We start from the raw sequence: 17589 nt of genomic DNA on the forward strand, positions 1-17589 counted from the left end.
TGTCACAGCCATTACAAGGGGATATGCTCTGTGAATATTTGGCATTAATCGCAAGGATGTCGGTACAGTGATGGTGACTTGTTCACCAGGGGTCAACATCCAGCCTTGATAACCCATCGTGCCAGCACGTGCAGATGTATCAAGGTGTGGGCGAATATAACAGGTCATGCGTGTAATGTCTATTGTCTTTATTGGTTTACCTAACAATTCAAATCATACGCTTGGCGGAAGTTGTAAAATCTCTCGCGATCAGAAATCAACAATGACTAGAACCCATTGATCGGCCGTGACGATGGGAGCGGGTTATTTACGTGGCTCAATAGAAAGGTTTTGTACTGTCTCGGAAGCTTTTTTACATAGAAACAATGGTGGATGAACTGACCAATCTGTTTTATAACCAACCAAATCCATAAAGCATATCATATGTACGTCACCTGTTTTCTCCGCTGGTTGGACTCGAGTTTATTCACTTTCAATTGTACGGCGTCTGAAAGCAAAATGGATTTTGTGACAAAAACACAGATCGCTTTCCTCGTCTAAACCAATCATTTGTCCTACACCAGACATTTGACATTTCTGGAACCTGACGTTTAATAACAAATATCTCTTTCTAAGTTTCATTACCCGGAAGTTTAATTGACATATTTTAATGACAATGGCACAGTGTTGTCTTTCACGCATGTGTGCCTTTATAATGTAAATTTCAAAACTGTCTCGATCCTATGGAGGTGAGCCATTTGAGAAAAACATCAGGAAATTCAAATCATATTAGGTGTTACCAAGTCAATACACTCTTCTTGATCCCTGCTAATTATCGCACCGTAATGATCAGTAAGGGTATTCTATCTACCAATAGTACATGTAGTCTTAAATAGCCATTTCACCGGAAAACACTAATGCATAGTTAGCATTCATTCCTACTGAATTGAAAAAAAGACCCAAGTAAACTATTAACTACATCGAACTTTATTATAATTTCCAAACAAAACCAAAACAGAACTTAAATGTCAAGTCATTCCTACGTTTATCCATCGATCCTTTCCATCATTGACTCTTGGCCCACTTGACTTTCCTCTCTGCTGTCTTCCGCTCCAGGTTTTGTCTTGCGCATGCGCGCTCCTGCTTCCAGTCTATATTGGCTCTCTCTATCGGTGGGAGTCGTCTTGTTTCTTTCAAATTTTCGTGAGTCACTAAATGTACGTAAGAACCTTGTTTCAATATGGAGTATAGATACCAATACATTATGACATCACACTTAAGATGGCTTGGTGACGTGTTCTAGACCGTTTTGTAAAAGTATTGGATTTATCCGTACTTACGCTCGGTGTTTTTATTATGTCCTGCGTGACAAACCATGTGTTGTGATCGAGACTCCATTTGTTGTGGGGATTTTCCCGATTGAGAATCCCGTTTCCGGTTCATACTTATGTAAAGTTTGATTGGCTGTTATTTTTGATACCTAGTCCGCTCACCTGTATAGCTTGAGCACGTGCTGTTCATGGCATATTATTAAATTTGGTATATAGCCAGGTGTTTTAGCTTAGTATAGCGAGTTTTGACGGAAGCTTTCATGTAGCTGGTCAGCTCCATTATCCCTCTCTCTCTTTAAGGTAATTATCCCGATATTATGTAGGATTTTTCGATCGTGGCCCTCAAAATTACCCCGGGTTGGGTGGTTGTATTCCATGTAGACAGCGCTAGACAGTATTTAAAATGTGGTAAACGTTAATATAGTGAACACCAGGGTCGGGAGAAGGGTGGTCGTTGGAGTCGGTAATATTAAAATATAGTGTGCTGTAGTTGCTCAGCTTAGGCCTGTATTGTTTTGGCCATGTTGTCTCGCTGGTGAAATGCGTTCTTTGTAAATACATGTATTCTGTGATGTTCTGTATTTCATCTCCATGTTTAACCATTGTGTCTTGTCTATGATAAAATGTTGAACTTTATAAATTGTGTTGTCGTCCGTTGACCTGTAGACCTAGCCAGCAGAAGTCGAGACGGAACCACAGAGTTGACGAACCTATTAAAATCCACTATAAATCGGTGACGATACTGAAACTTTTACAGTTTTAACATCACGTGACAATGACGAAGTTGCACAGTGACTTATTGGCATAAAGACGGTCTACCCGTCATTTTATGTATAATCGTCACAATCGTGTGACAATTCATGTTGTTTCTCCATGTGATATTGGTACTCTCTCCGCCGCGATATGTAGAACTGCAGCTAGTCCGGTAAACCTGCCTATATACAATACAATACAATACAGTTAATTTTATTCAAGTGTCACATGTCAATTTACATAAAACAACAATGTAACTGTACAAAATAATCAAATTTAAAATTGAAACCCAGTCTATAATATTAAGGCTTACGAGACACTGATATCTATAGTTTGTACTTAAAAATGCATTCTTCTACAATACATTTTATATGTTGTGCTTGCTAAAATATTTTGAAGATTGTATCCATTCATAGAAAGAAATAGTACATTTCTATATTGTTAGATTCTGTTTTGTCTAATATATAATATCTATATAATATATTGGGCAAAACCTAACAATATAGGCAGGTTTATCGGACTTCAGCGTACTAGGCCCTATTACCAAAGACAATTTCTCACTGAAGAATACCGCCAGAGACATCGGACAGCACACCCAACCCGGTCACCATATAAACATTCAATGCTGAGTGCTTAGCAGTAGCCAGGTAAATGTACCTAAGAATTAGATATCTGGTAGGTCTAGATATATAATAAACACTATATATTACCATATCACTAACATTTCGGTAGTCATTGCACATACAGTTTATAGCCTAAATAAATAAAATCTATTAGAAACACTATCGCCGTGTCGTTTTAAAAATAAAAACACTCTAAAGTCTTTCTTTGCCTTTCTATGGTACATGTACTATTTTAAAAGTGTATTTCGGTTACGAATCACACAAGAAACGTCCTCCATCCAACTGATACCTCTACACAACAGGTCCCCCGGCCATACGCCCACCACCCTACCCCAAAACCCTACCCCACTTTTTATCGACATCCACATTATCACAGTTTTGAGACAGAAATGCCCCACCTATAGCAGTATCAAATCTTTATGTTAAAATTACCATTTTGATTAGTTTGAATACACTAATGCATTTATCAGCAGAATCGTCTGGGCAAGAGGCAAATGTACACTTCACAAACGGTGTAGCTATTTTCTAATTACATCATCACTATATTATTCCCAGGTTTTGCCCTCCAATGTATCATAAATGGCTGCGGTTGGAAAGGTAAAACATTACTAATTAGCTTTAATTTGTGCTACAACTGCTCTCGTTTACACAGAGGCTATATTTAACGACCATTTTATGACATTGCCCCATTTTTATTGTTGGAATTTATGTATCATTTAAAGGATTTTTTGCCGTTCGTAGGTGGACGTGCACCACTGAATGTTTGATTTATCTGTCTATTTATGGATGTGAATGGTAATACAGACAATGACATTTGAATAACTTGCGGGTTCCAATGAGGGCCAGAGTACTTGATTTGATGGAAGACCCAGATAGAGCCAAATGCCATCGACCATTGTCTTAAATAAGGCACGTCCAAAGGTATCTAGGTACACTGCAATTCCATTCAAAAGATGTAGTTATTAAAACGTATTTCGACAGTATATTCGCGTTTGTCATTTCGCCAGTCCTTCCAGTCCTTTCTAAATTCGTGACAATTCATTGATCGCATCCAAGTATATGCTCCTGGGTGACACAAATTCATCCCATTAGATGAATTTATTAAATACATTTGTACGTTTAGCGCGTCGCGTTTGATACCATAGAGGTGATATAACACAACAGATCTTGAACTATGGCGTAAATTATGTAATTATCTAGTTTATTTGAAAACAATCACTTTGGAATTTGTCTAAAATCAAAGATGTATCTATTTTCTTGTCATAAAACATCCCCAAAATTTCATTTTAAGTAAGGATAGACAGAAAATGGTTCGTGTATCTGATTTTCTGCCATCTATACAAAACGTTATTATAAAAATATATCAGAGTAAATGGGCGAGGACTTATTGAAAGCCGATGTGAACAAAATGATTGTGCAGTGATAGGAAGAATATTTATATTATGTACATGTAATTGCTGCTGCTGCCAAAGTGAGTTAAATAGTGTAGTAAATCTGAAAGTGATGGAAAATTGTGTGTGAGCTCGGCAGAATGGTCTTAATCGTAAGCAAGAATATTACGGATGACGGATGTGTGTGAATATATTGGTGCATCGTGTTTTGACAAAAAGATGCTGACACTGATGATTTCTGACGTATCATCTCTGAGTGTTAAAAAAGACGAAACAAATTGTCCAAACGTCAAAAAAGCGATATATTTATTTCAAGATATAATACATTATACCATAACCACATTGTACTAATCACCTTTATTGTGGCCGGATGTACTTAAATCACCCTGTCTGTTAGTGAACTAATACAAAAGTAATGGCCTCTCACTACGGATAAACATCCAAATATAACTAAATATTTAAAAGTACATAAAAGTCCTTGAAATAGATAGTAAGCTGTGAGTAGTCAAACAAATATGACACGATTCTCACATATTTATATCCAGGCTTTCAGTAGAACTACAGCGCGTCTAGCACAGCGGGAATCAGCAGACCATTTCAGATATCCGAGACTGACTTCCTATAATCCGTTAAATACATATATATATATATGAACCATGCTGAACTTAACACATCTATAAACAACTACTTTTTAGTAAAAATACTATATATACTATACATTTAACAGGAGAAATCCTACACGATGTTATGACTACATTTATATATTATTATTAAATATTTTGTTTGTTTTTATATGAAAGCTATAAATTATGTATACATCTGACACGGCTGCGATGTTATAAATTCCATTTTATGATAATAGAATGATGCGCTTTGTGATAAAGTAGTGCTAGACCAGTTCGAATTAAGAAAAAATATTAAATAGTATGATTAGTTTACTAAAATATTAATTACAGTTGTCAACTGATGAAACGGAGTTGTACGATGCTTTCAAAATCAAATTAATAATAAGCATATTATTGAAACTGAAATTTCCTTTTTAAATGTTTATGCAAAGAAAAGGGTAACGTTTAAGTTAAATTAGAAGAGGTTGTGGGTTTAATATATAGGCTGTCATTGTCGATTTAATCCAGCTAGTGATCAATCATTTTCATTTTCATTGTAAATTTTACTCCAAAACGCAATTTTACACCTATACTTTATTTTAATCAAAAACATAAGACCCTATAAGAGCATCGTGTATTATTGTAAGATTACTTTGTATATTAGATTGAACATACATGTATTCAAAGCATATTCCGAGGGAGGAAATAATGTCACTGTTCAAGTATTAAAAGTTTTGCCTTGAAATCCTCCTTCTCCCGATCATCCTATCGAAAGATTATGTAAAAGGGGTATTTTCAAGTGATCAAAACCTCTATTTTTAATATTGCAACCGACAACCAATATGGGCTTTTCTGGACAATATGAAAATAGAAATCGATAAATAGTCTTGTGGGCAATACAGAATTATGCCAATGTGACATAACTTATTTGATTTTAGACAAAAATAATAATGAGGAGAAAGTAAATCATCGATGGTTTCGCAAATGATACACAGGCAAATATTTTATTATTTTACATTTACTACTATTGTGAAAATGTAATAAACTGTGATCATTTTCAATTTCAACATTAACTATAATCACCTTCAACAAAACACACTAGCATAACGTACTCATCGTTTGACATAAAATAACATGTTCAACGGAATATATAAATATCCTAATATTGTTTGCCTTGAGTATTTTTATCAAGTATTTATTAATATTTATAGTTTGCACTGACATAGACTCAATAACTATGCTTTCTAGTATTATCATTATTAGTGTATAATGTTAGCACAACACGTGCGGCGATTCTATTGTTACAGGAATAGTCGCTGGCGTAGCAACGTGGGGTCATGACCCCACTTTTGGTGGGAAAATATGAATGACTCGATTCCAATCAGCTGTCCAATCGAATTCGTTGACGATGACGGGAGAGACAAAAATATGGGTATTTTAATAAAAGATATACAACTGTCGCGAGAATAAATCATATTAATTTAACCTCAACAAAATTAAGATATATTCCTTAAATAAATGTAACAGTTTGTGACATTAAATAAGTCCTAACAAATGTAAATATCAGAACAGAAATTATGTTTCTGCTGCTTTCGCCTGCAAATCATGGTTCCATGAATTTAAATTAAGAAAACATCTGAAAATTGAAGAAGTATGTCACAACTTCTAATTTAAGAATTTGTATTTTAAAGCTTTTGCTGAAACCTTCCATTTTACAACCATTTGTTAGCTTGTGTTTTGATGTATAGCACTGTATGTGACATGACCTGATGGCATCTAGGGCCAAATGGCATCCTTGATATTTCTAAGTTCTTTCAACTAAGAATCTTATGGTAAGCTATTTATGGAATAATTTCAGGCAACATCAACCCGGCAGAAAGGGCTGTGCCTACTGCCCAATTGCATGATCTGAAAGGCGACTAAATTTGGGATCTCGATCTCGTTGCCTACTCTATCAAAAGGTAATGGATTTCTGCATCATGCCAAACCAACAGTATATGTAGGGTTTATTTCTCAAGAACTCTTCAATGTCACTGTAAAGTATATTTTCTGGTATTTTTTTTATCTTTTATATATATACATGTATATAAAAATATTTATTTTTTAAGAAATACACTCGCACACTGGGTTATAGTACATGTTTATATACAACAAACACTCAAGAGAACAGTTTACCTGTTTATTAGAATACAGTTTAAAGCTACAATTTGGCGTTTCATGGGCTACTCACTCATATCCATATAGGCCGGGATCTAGGGGGGGGGGGTCTACGTGCACCCCCCCCCCCCCCCCCCACACAACTTAACGAACTAATGTTTTTCTGAAGCCTTATGACCCACTGATAACGAAATCGAGAGGTAACATTGTATAAACTGGGATGAACTTCCGGTTATGACGTCATCAAGATGGCCGCAATCTCGAATTTCACTAAAGATTGAAAAATAGTCATAACATTAACATTTTTCAACCGAAGTAGACAAATGAGGTATCAAAATGATCATAATAGAACATCAAATTCATATCGGGACCATATAATCCAATATATGTAGTGATTTCTACGCAGGAAATGAAAAAATAGGATTTTAAGCTCAAAAATGGTAATTTTTTAGCAAAATTTTTCATATTTGGCTTTACACAGCTATAATTGTTTCCCAACAAGAAACTATTATTCGTAATCAGTTATTTGACCTCTTATCAATTAGTAAAAACAACAACAACAACAAAAATATATAGAAATTCAAAAGAGAATTATTGTTATACCATCATTTGGTTTACAAAACATCACCGGGTGCGTATACAGGGTATATGATTGCTGTTTTTTCCAAACCGCTGACACTACAGTTTCCGGATGTCTTAGAACTTCCTGAAGATAACATTGGCAATTGACGATCCATATCTTAACACATTTGAATTTTAAGGTGGCTTAATATCTAAGTGGGACTTAACAATTTCCTAACAAAATCCATTTTCGTGTTCGAAAGTTTGTAGACTAGTAGCGTCTCAAAATGAATTTTTACTGCACAACGCCAACTAATAGGGAATCAAATTAAAAGTGAAGAAAGCATTTGTTTCCGTTAATACCACGACACTTTCCGAAATTTGTTTCTTTTAGAAATAGCGCATCCACTGTTAACTTTATTTTTCTGTGTGTAACGTAAGGAAATGTCAGATGGTTACTGCAGTATCACATATTTCTTTCAATAGTTCTTAATGATAAGCATTATCTTTGTGCGTGATTTCTCGCCAGAGTGTCGATGAGCTGATGAGCTGATGTGACATTACATTACCGGTTTACCATCGTGGTTCTAACTCAACCGTCCATGGCCAGAGGTAACATCAAGAACATCGGGTTCGCGGATGTTGGAGCTCATCCTGTTTTCAACCTAGTGATTCACATATCGTATATGATGTTCCAGACCTCTCCGGTAGGATGGAAAAGACACCAGAGCCACATTTTGCGAAGGGTTGAGTTGCATCTCCTTAATTCGTATGAAGCACAATTCCTCATTCTTGTGAACCCTCAGTGACCATAGATGACACATGTGAATTATTTGAGGTCATAAATGAGGTCTACAGTGAAGTTCCTCTCTTTGCCAAGTCTGGAGATCACTGAAGAAAACTTTTTCTGGAGAGTCTTCAATGGTGTATCCACGCATACACCAGATGCGACACAACCAGTACCTTCAAGGGACATGGGAAAGTCTGACCAATGAAAAACATTTAACATTTATGACCTCATTAAAGACATCGAGGATATCACCTGTGCCATCTATAGTCGCACGAGTGTCCACAAGGTTGATGAATGGTGCTTGAATCATTCCACCATTCGAAGAATCTGGATCTGGTGTAATTTCCTGAGAAGTCTGAAACAGCATATACGATATGTTAGAATCTGAAGGAGATCCCACATCCCTGAACCTGTTGTTCCTGATATAAACTCTGGCCATGGATGGGCAATGAAAGATGACAGGCTAGAACACCACTGGTAATGTAGTGTCATATCATCTCATCGACATCCAAGACGACGCTCTGGCTTCCGACGAATTGGATACTGATATCTCGATTACTCTGATTTGGACTGCATGTACCAGCTACCAGACATGCCGAGTCACGTCAGAGGATAGTGCAGTGAGGTGGGAAAGCACGCACAATGATAATGGTTTATAATTGAGAACCAGTGAAAGAAATATGTGACATTGTGGTAACTATCTGACATTTTGCTAATAATATGCATAGGAAATAAACGAAACTGTGACTTGTCCTACCCGAGGCTAGATATTCTGTCAACTTTACATTCATGTTTCCTACTTATAAATCGCCAATAGTCAAACTTATTTAAGGAACTTGCAATACACCAGGAAACTGTAGTGTCAGCGGTTTGGAGTTAGAAAAATAACATATACCCAGTATACGCACCCGGTGATATTTTGTAAACTTAATGATGGTATAACAATAATTCTTTTTTGTATCTCTATATATTTTATTGTTTTACTGAGTGATTAGAGGTCAAATAACTGTTTACGAATAATAGTTTGATGTTGGTAAACATTTATGCTGCGTCAAGCCAAATATGAAAAATTTGCTAAAAATTATCATTTTTGAGCTTAAAATCCAATTTTTTTATTTCCTACCTAGAAATCACTACATATATTGAATTATGTGGTCCCGATATGAATTTGATGTTCTATTATGATCATTTTGATACCTCATTTGTCTACTTCGGTTGAAAAATGTTAATGCTATGACTATTTTTCAATTGTTAGTGAAATTCGAGATGGCGGCCATCTTGATGACGTCATAACCGGAGCTTATACAATGTTAACATTGTTTTTTTGTTGGTGTTGTTTTTACTGATTGATAAGAGGTCAAATAACTGATTAGAAATAATAGTTTGCTGTTGGCAAACATTTTTGCTGCGTCAAGCCAAATATGAAAAATTTGCTAAAAAATTACCATTTTTGAGCTTAAAATCCGATTTTTTCATTTCCTGCGTAGAAATAACTACATATATTGGATTATATGGTCCTGATATGTATTTGTTGTTCTATTGTGGTCATTTTGATGCCTTATTTGTCTTCTTCGGTTGAAAAATGTCAATGTTATGACTATTTTTCAATCTTTAGTGAAATTCGAGATTGCGGCCATCTTGATGACGTCATAACCGGAAGTTTATCCCAGTTTATACAATGTTACCTCTCGATTTCGTTATCAGTGGGTCATAAGGCTTCAGAAAAACATTGGTTCGTTAAGTTGGGGGGGGGGGGGGGGGTGCACGTAGACCCCCCCCCCCCCCCCCCCCTAGATCCCGGCCTAATATAATTACATATAAACGATGAATTACGGGGCTCTGAGGTGTCAGAGCCGGGACTTAAGCAAGACTCCAAAGATACAGAGAAGCCACTAGACCTGGAGATGCTGAAAAAAGGAATAGAATATATAAGACTAGCTAGACCCTCAAGGATATGAGAGAAGCTGTATATGCTAGCTAGACCCCCAACGATATGAGAGAAGCTGTATATGCTAGCTACACCCCAACGATATGAGAGAAGCTGTATATGCTAGCTAGACACCAAACGATATGAGAGAAAGCTGTATGTGCTAGCTAGACCCCCAACGATATGAGAGAAGCTGTATATGCTAGCTAGACCTCCAACGATATGAGAGAAGCTGGATCATACTGTCATAAATATATATTCTATTGAATTTTATTGGGGGGATTCCCCAAGAATTTAATACCAAACCGAATTAATGCTTAATATTAATAAAAGTACTAAAGACAGAGTGAGTAACCCAGTTAACAGAAAAGGAAGAATATATGAATAAGTCCGTAAATCATGACAGGAGAAAGAAATACAAATAAAACAAGCAATTGATGATGTAAACAAAAGACCATCCGATAGTAATAAAAGAAAATACCATGGTGCTGAAGGGGATGGTGAGTGGGTTAGCCTACACATTCGCCATTTCCTAATGAAAACTATGCTATGGGGTTCCAACAACCCCAACAAGGGATCCCCCAAATGAACGCTGATTGGTCAATCAGCGCATCCCTAATTTACATGTAACATAGGTGAAACATCTACATACGTATACACGTAAGCAATGACACATACGCCACATAAACAAACAAAAAGCAATTTTATATAAACAAACAAAACAACTGCACAAAATAAAGTAATTTGAAGCAGAAGTTCATTTTGTATATAAACTATAATTTAATAAAAATATCAAATTATCATTTTAATACATGGCGTATTTTTTTAGATACTTTTGATACAAAATATATTCGAAAAATATTTAAAACAAAATTTCAAAAATGTCCAGTAAGTGTCTTTTGGCATCTTCTGAAAATATACAACATCCAGCTGACATTAAGGTATATTTATACAAAATATTTCGCTTATCACTGAGTGTTTTTCATGTAGCTTTTAAAATAAGAAGATGAAAACGTGTGAGGAGCTCTTTATATATCGATATATTTAATCAACATATTTTACGAGATCATAAACACTGTTATTCAAACTTTTCAATGCTTAAGATTAGAGGTATAATACCGCCTGTTGTTTTTTTATAGATGTGTGACAAATTCATGATAATAATGTCGTAAAATTGGTCTTTGAAACTCCATGAAATGGTGCGAGAAAACATCGATCATTGCAAGGTATCGGTGCCTACTCTACTCTAACATTGATACAGGAGAAGTTACATATCTAACATTGATACAGGAGAAGTTACATATCTAACATTGATACAGGAGAAGTTACATATCTAACATTGATACAGGAGAAGTTACATACCTAACATTGATACAGGAGAAGTTACATATCTAACATTGATACAGGAGAAGTTACATATCTAACATTGATACAGGAGAAGTTACATATCTAACATTGATACAGGAGAAGTTACATATCTAACATTGATACAGGAGAAGTTACATATCTAACATTGATACAGGAGAAGTTACATATCTAACATTGATACAGGAGAAGTTACATATCTAACATTGATACAGGAGAAGTTACATATCTAACATTGACATTGATACAGGAGAAGTTACATATCTAACATTGATACAGGAGAAGTTACATAACTAACATTGATACAGGAGAAGTTACATATCTAACATTGACACAGGAGAAGTTACATATCTAACATTGATACAGGAGAAGTTACATATCTAACATTGATACAGGAGAAGTTACATATCTAACATTGATACAGGAGAAGTTACATATCTAACATTGATTACAGGAGAAGTTACATATCTAACATTGATACAGGAGAAGTTACATATCTAACATTGATACAGGAGAAGTTACATATCTAACATTGATACAGGAGAAGTATCTAACATATCTAATATCTAACATTGATACAGGAGAAGTTACATATCTAACATTGATACAGGAGAAGTTACATATCTAACATTGATACAGGAGAAGTTACATATCTAACATTGATACAGGAGAAGTTACATATCTAACATTGATACAGGAGAAGTTACATATCTAACATTGATACAGGAGAAGTTACATATCTAACATTGATACAGGAGAAGTTACATATCTAACATTGATACAGGAGAAGTTACATATCTAACATTGATACAGGAGAAGTTACATATCTAACATTGATACAGGAGAAGTTACATATCTAACTAACATCTTGATACAGGAGAAGTTACATATCTAACATTGATACAGGAGAAGTTACATATCTAACATTGATACAGGAGAAGTTACATATCTAACATTGATACAGGAGAAGTTTACATATCTAACATTGATACAGGAGAAGTTACATATCTAACATTGATACAGGAGAAGTTACATATCTAACATTGATACAGGAGAAGTTACATATCTAACATTGATACAGGAGAAGTTACATACCTAACATTGATACAGGAGAAGTTACATATCTAACATTGATACAGGAGAAGTTACATACCTAACATTGATACAGGAGAAGTTACATATCTAACATTGATACAGGAGAAGTTACATATCTAACATTGATACAGGAGAAGTTACATATCTAACATTGATACAGGAGAAGTTACATATCTAACATTGATACAGGAGAAGTTACATATCTAACATTGATACAGGAGAAGTTACATATCTAACATTGATACAGGAGAAGTTACATATCTAACATTGATACAGGAGAAGTTACATATCTAACATTGATACAGGAGAAGTTACATATCTAACATTGATACAGGAGAAGTTACATATCTAACATTGATACAGGAGAAGTTACATATCTAACATTGATACAGGAGAAGTTACATATCTAACATTGATACAGGAGAAGTTACATATCTAACATTGATACAGGAGAAGTTACATATCTAACATTGATACAGGAGAAGTTACATATCTAACATTGATACAGGAGAAGTTACATATCTAACATTGATACAGGAGAAGTTACATATCTAACATTGATACAGGAGAAGTTACATATCTAACATTGATACAGGAGAAGTTACATATCTAACATTGATACAGGAGAAGTTACATATCTAACATTGATACAGGAGAAGTTACATATCTAACATTGATACAGGAGAAGTTACATATCTAACATTGATACAGGAGAAGTTACATATCTAACATTGATACAGGAGAAGTTACATATCTAACATTGATACAGGAGAAGTTACATATCTAACATTGATACAGGAGAAGTTACATATCTAACATTGATACAGGAGAAGTTACATATCTAACATTGATACAGGAGAAGTTACATATCTAACATTGATACAGGAGAAGTTACATATCTAACATTGATACAGGAGAAGTTACATATCTAACATTGATACAGGAGAAGTTACATATCTAACATTGATACAGGAGAAGTTACATATCTAACATTGATACAGGAGAAGTTACATATCTAACATTGATACAGGAGAAGTTACATATCTAACATTGATACAGGAGAAGTTACATACTTAACATTGATACAGGAGAAGTTACATACCTAACATTGATACAGGAGAAGTTACATATATCTAACATTGATACAGGAGAAGTTACATACCTAACATTGATACAGGAGAAGTTACATACCTAACATTGATACAGGAGAAGTTACATATCTAACATTGATACAGGAGAAGTTACATATCTAACATTGATACAGGAGAAGTTACATATCTAACATTGATACAGGAGAAGTTACATATCTAACATTGATACAGGAGAAGTTACATATCTAACATTGATACAGGAGAAGTTACATATCTAACATTGATACAGGAGAAGTTACATATCTAACATTGATACAGGAGAAGTTACATATCTAACATTGATACAGGAGAAGTTACATATCTAACATTGATACAGGAGAAGTTACATATCTAACATTGATACAGGAGAAGTTACATATCTAACATTGATACAGGAGAAGTTACATATCTAACATTGATACAGGAGAAGTTACATATCTAACATTGATACAGGAGAAGTTACATATCTAACATTGATACAGGAGAAGTTACATATCTAACATTGATACAGGAGAAGTTACATATCTAACATTGATACAGGAGAAGTTACATTATCTAACATTGATACAGGAGAAGTTACATATCTAACATTGATACAGGAGAAGTTACATATCTAACATTGATACAGGAGAAGTTACATATCTAACATTGATACAGGAGAAGTTACATATCTAACATTGATACAGGAGAAGTTACATATCTAACATTGATACAGGAGAAGTTACATATCTAACATTGATACAGGAGAAGTTACATATCTAACATTGATACAGGAGAAGTTACATATCTAACATTGATACAGGAGAAGTTACATATCTAACATTGATACAGGAGAAGTTACATTAACATTTACAGGAGAAGTTACATATCTAACATTGATACAGGAGAAGTTACATATCTAACATTGATACAGGAGAAGTTACATATCTAACATTGATACAGGAGAAGTTACATATCTAACATTGATACAGGAGAAGTTACATATCTAACATTGATACAGGAGAAGTTACATATCTAACATTGATACAGGAGAAGTTACATACCTAACATTGATACAGGAGAAGTTACATATCTAACATTGATACAGGAGAAGTTACATATCTAACATTGATACAGGAGAAGTTACATATCTAACATTGATACAGGAGAAGTTACATATCTAACATTGATACAGGAGAAGTTACATACCTAACATTGATACAGGAGAAGTTACATATCTAACATTGATACAGGAGAAGTTACATATCTAACATTGATACAGGAGAAGTTACATATCTAACATTGATACAGGAGAAGTTACATATCTAACATTGATAGTTACATATCTAACATTGATACAGAGAAGTTACATATCTAACATTGATACAGGAGAAGTTACATATCTAACATTGATACAGGAGAAGTTACATATCTAACATTGATACAGGAGAAGTTACATATCTAACATTGATACAGGAGAAGTTACATATCTAACATTGATACAGGAGAAGTTACATATCTAACATTGATACAGGAGAAGTTACATATCTAACATTGATACAGGAGAAGTTACATATCTAACATTTGATACAGGAGAAGTTACATATCTAACATTGATACAGGAGAAGTTACATATCTAACATTGATACAGGAGAAGTTACATATCTAACATTGATACAGGAGAAGTTACATATCTAACATTGATACAGGAGAAGTTACATATCTAACATTGATACAGGAGAAGTTACATATCTAAACATTGATACAGGAGAAGTTACATATCTAACATTGATACAGGAGAAGTTACATATCTAACATTGATACAGGAGAAGTTACATATCTAACATTGATACAGGAGAAGTTACATATCTAACATTGATACAGGAGAAGTTACATATCTAACATTGATACAGGAGAAGTTACATATCTAACATTGATACAGGAGAAGTTACATACCTAACATTGACTACAGGAGAAGTTACATATCTAACATTGATACAGGAGAAGTTACATATCTAACATTGATACAGGAGAAGTTACATATCTAACATTGATACAGGAGAAGTTACATATCTAACATTGATACAGGAGAAGTTACATATCTAACATTGATACAGGAGAAGTTACATATCTAACATTGATACAGGAGAAGTTACATATCTAACATTGATACAGGAGAAGTTACATATCTAACATTGATACAGGAGAAGTTACATATCTAACATTGACACAGGAGAAGTTACATACCTAACATTGATACAGGAGAAGTTACATATCTAACATTGATACAGGAGAAGTTACATATCTAACATTGATACAGGAGAAGTTACATACCTAACATTGATACAGGAGAAGTTACATATCTAACATTGATACAGGAGAAGTTACATATCTAACATTGATACAGGAGAAGTTACATATCTAACATTGATACAGGAGAAGTTACATATCTAACATTGATACAGGAGAAGTTACATATCTAACATTGATACAGGAGAAGTTAACATATCTAACATTGATACAGGAGAAGTTACATATCTAACATTGATACAGGAGAAGTTACATATCTAACATTGATACAGAGAAGTTACATATCTAACATTGATACAGGAGAAGTTAACATATCTAACATTGATACAGGAGAAGTTACATATCTAACATTGATACAGGAGAAGTTACATATCTAACATTGATACAGGAGAAGTTACATATCTAACATTGATACAGGAGAAGTTACATATCCTAACATTGATACAGGAGAAGTTACATATCTAACATTGATACAGGAGAAGTTACATACTAACATTGATACAGGAGAAGTTACATATCTAACATTGATACAGGAGAAGTTACATATCTAACATTGATACAGGAGAAGTTTACATATCTACATTGATACAGGAGAAGTTACATATCTAACATTGATACAGGAGAAGTTACATATCTAACATTGATACAGGAGAAGTTACATATCTAACATTGATACAGGAGAAGTTACATATCTAACATTGATACAGGAGAAGTTACATATCTAACATTGATACAGGAGAAGTTACATATCTAACATTGATACAGGAGAAGTTACATATCTAACATTGATACAGGAGAAGTTACATACTTAACATTGATACAGGAGAAGTTACATACTTAACATTGATACAGGAGAAGTTACATACTTAACATTGATACAGGAGAAGTTACATATCTAACATTGATACAGGAGAAGTTACATATCTAACATTGATACAGGAGAAGTTACATATCTAACATTGATACAGGAGAAGTTACATATCTAACATTGATACAGGAGAAGTTACATATCTAACATTGATACAGGAGAAGTTACATATCTAACATTGATACAGGAGAAGTTACATATCTAACATTGATACAGGAGAAGTTACATATCTAACATTGATACAGGAGAAGTTACATACCTAACATTGATACAGGAGAAGTTACATATCTAACATTGATACAGGAGAAGTTACATATCTAACATTGATACAGGAGAAGTTACATATCTAACATTGATACAGGAGAAGTTACATATCTAACATTGATACAGGAGAAGTTACATATCTAACATTGATACAGGAGAAGTTACATATCTAACATTGATACAGGAGAAGTTACATATCTAACATTGATACAGGAGAAGTTACATATCTAACATTGATACAGGAGAAGTTACATATCTAACATTGATACAGGAGAAGTTACATATCTAACATTGATACAGGAGAAGTTACATACCTAACATTGATACAGGAGAAGTTACATATCTAACATTGATACAGGAGAAGTTACATATCTAACATTGATACAGGAGAAGTTACATATCTAACATTGATACAGGAGAAGTTACATATCTAACATTGATACAGGAGAAGTTACATATCT

Source organism: Argopecten irradians, chromosome 1 (assembly GCF_041381155.1).
Source record: "Argopecten irradians isolate NY chromosome 1, Ai_NY, whole genome shotgun sequence".
NCBI classification, from domain to species: domain Eukaryota; kingdom Metazoa; phylum Mollusca; class Bivalvia; order Pectinida; family Pectinidae; genus Argopecten; species Argopecten irradians.